The sequence below is a fragment of the Lissotriton helveticus genome, chromosome 3_1 (assembly GCF_964261635.1).
Source record: "Lissotriton helveticus chromosome 3_1, aLisHel1.1, whole genome shotgun sequence".
Taxonomy (NCBI): domain Eukaryota; kingdom Metazoa; phylum Chordata; class Amphibia; order Caudata; family Salamandridae; genus Lissotriton; species Lissotriton helveticus.
The window spans coordinates 726,086,047-726,088,968 of NC_136061.1; the positions used below are offsets into that span (position 1 = coordinate 726,086,047).

The following is a 2,922-nucleotide window of genomic DNA, read 5'->3' on the forward strand; positions in this document are numbered from 1 at the left end:
CTGGGTGCACGAATCTGGATGAAAACATAAAAAAAAATGATGGGGCGTATTCTCAAGGACTTATCGCCGAGTTATCTGCACTGTAGCGCAGCAAAAGTGGCAAACGAATTATCAACCTGGAGAAAACTTCTGTTATCGCCAGTTTTCCAGTGATAGCTTACGCAGAAAACATCACCACGAAGGAGAGCGACAACTAACGCTAATGATATACAGAGTAGCCGTTCCGGGCAAACAAAACATGAAAACACCACTTCCCGATATTTTCAATGACCAGCCAAAGCTGCGATGCGATCCATAAACAGGCTATATGCCACTTTAGCAGTAAGAATTTAACATCTGCCTTTTACTAGTCTAAAGCAGGGCGACTACCTACAGTATGAAAGGGAGCCCAGCCCAGAATAACTGCTGAAGACCAACACATGTCACAGAGCTACTGATCATGGAGCTCCTACACCTAAGAAGGCCACAAAACCCACCGCCACCACCCCCAGGACCTCCCCCCCAGACCACTCCCTCTAACACCACGAGGCAGCGGAGAACAGGACAGCGGACCTTCCCAAAACGGCATGGCCCCTCAGCCACATAATAGCTGAATGATCGGAGATGTGGCAACCAAGTATGTGTGAAGGAGGCAAGTCATCCATCAATAACAATGCACACAATGCCAAGTGTAGCGGTGATATGCTGGACAGACCTCACTATGCAGAGCACAGACCTCTCAATGTGTACATATACTGCTGGTGCTTGTAGTGTTGTGTTTACAAAAAACAGAAGAGGGACCCTGAACCTAAACCAGAGGAAAAGGATACGGGAGGGGAACAACCCACCAGGGAGGTAAATATAAGTAACAACATGAAAGGGAGGTTCCCAATAATCTAAAGGGCCAATAGGTTCCAATATTAACAATTGCCCACAGAACAGCTGATTGTACCTAAATCATTTTATTGTCATTTATATTTATAAAAATTCATTATTTCAGTAAATAGAGCAGCATATATAATTCATATAGATTTAGCCCAGAGCTGCGAGGAACAATAAAAACATTTCTCATAGATCATTCATCCAAAAAATAAATCACAGTCACACTCATGAAACAAAACATCCATCTAGATACAAACAAATAAGAAAAACCACACACACTTTCATCAGTCAGACAGAAAGAAGCGCCGACGCGCGTTTCGGAAAATGCCACAGTGGGGAATTCCTTCATCAGGGCGCCAGTCAATCAGTTTTATACGGCCATCAAGGTCCTTCAAAGTTTCAAGATGAAAGAATTTCAAAATTTTCTGGGCAAACAGCAGCGTATCACAACATATCTGTGGGCAAAAACAGAATAAATCAAAAACACATCTGATCTAGTATAAAAGAGGAAGGGAGGAGGGGAAAAAAGGGATGGAAATCTAGGTCCATACATGGAGTAAAACAAGACATTGTCAAAGCATGCCACATCCGATCAACATACATACAAAGAGGCAGATTGATTTCCAGAAGGAGATGTCTCTGTGAAGATAACACTCAAACAGAGAAATTAACCAAGAGCTGCTCCTAATTCTGTGAAGACTTCTAGAAAAAGCTCATAAAACGTGATAGCACGCTAATCAGGAGATCAAGGGGGAATCTAGATGTTTTACATACCATGGAGGAGAAACTCGTCGGAGTCTAACACAAACAGATGGTAGACAGCAGGCCTCGCAGAGCATAGCAGATGAAGTAATTTGCAGGCATGAGAAGGTCGGTCTCTATGAAAATATATCGATAGAAAAAACATATATACTAAAAGAAATATAGGACATAAGCCACCATATTTTACGTTAAGCTAGAATACAAACAAATATGGTGCAGGTAAAATATACAGGAAAAGTTATCCGCGCTGAAGTTATTTTAACGCAGGGGGCCTTTATTCATTTCCCTATTTAATTACAGCCCAATATCGCTAACCGGCAGCAAAAGCTCACCTGAATGTATAGAGGAGCAGCGATTCAGAGGAGCGGGAGGAACCCAACGATCCTGGTCCCAGTAGCACGAAATAGAAAATATTTATATTTTGGAAAACGTCCTTAAAAGATAGAATAAACATGGAAACAAAAATCACTTATAAATAAGGAAAAAATAATGACAGCTAATACACGAGTGCAGCAATGTAGCAACATTGCAACAATGTAGGCATAAAGTGAATCGTAATTCGAGTTGCTGTCAGCTCGAAAGATATTATGAAGTGAGGTTAAAAAGTTCGAAATACGAGATGCCATGGGGCGGGTCTAATAACACCAGCTCGACATCGGGTAGATCTTAATATAGTTGCCATCGGCTGGGACGGTATTACAAGATACGGCTAGACAATTAAAACTAAGCACAGAGATCCAAAATACATATCGAGGGGCGGATCTAAATTCGGGCATTCGAACGGTAAACGTAGATAGTTACCTTTAAGTTCTCAATTGAACAGAACAAGGTGGAGCATATGGATGGAGACTACAATCAATTAATCCAGCAGGGTAGAGATAAAATATAATTCAGAGACCTTCCTAGGAAGATATAAAGCAACCGTTTTAGCCCTACAGCAGAGGAGGAGTTTCAGAAACGAAAGACGGTACAAATACACAGCATCGGACTTACTAGATAGAAAATGACGAGGATCTCGAAGTATCAGCCACAATGATCACGTACTTCGCCAATGTGGGGGAGGGACACATAGCAACCGGGATATATATGTGTAGTGCTGGGATGTACTGATATGTGGCACCTGTGTGCACTAGAGTATAACGAAACTAGCACTAGATCGGTAACCTCAAACCCAAAAACGGGCATAGGGAGGGAGCCGCCATTTTAAGTACCACTTAACTGAGGCCTCAGAGAGCTTCGAAAGAAGTATTGATGGTAGAAAAAGGACTACAGAATGAAAACGGCGATAAAAACAAAAAC

The 2,922-nt window shown here is 41.9% G+C and overlaps 1 long non-coding RNA gene across 1 annotated transcript; it reads right to left on the bottom strand.

Annotated features, from left to right (window-relative positions):
• Positions 1-944: 944 nt before the first annotated feature.
• LOC144824728 (uncharacterized) lies at positions 945-2,666 on the bottom strand. Its single transcript, XR_013609085.1, has 5 exons — positions 2,617-2,666; positions 2,425-2,525; positions 1,956-2,056; positions 1,636-1,739; positions 945-1,316 (listed from the first exon to the last, which is right to left on the bottom strand). It is a non-coding gene; the product is annotated as an uncharacterized LOC144824728 (long non-coding RNA).
• Positions 2,667-2,922: the final 256 nt, after the last annotated feature.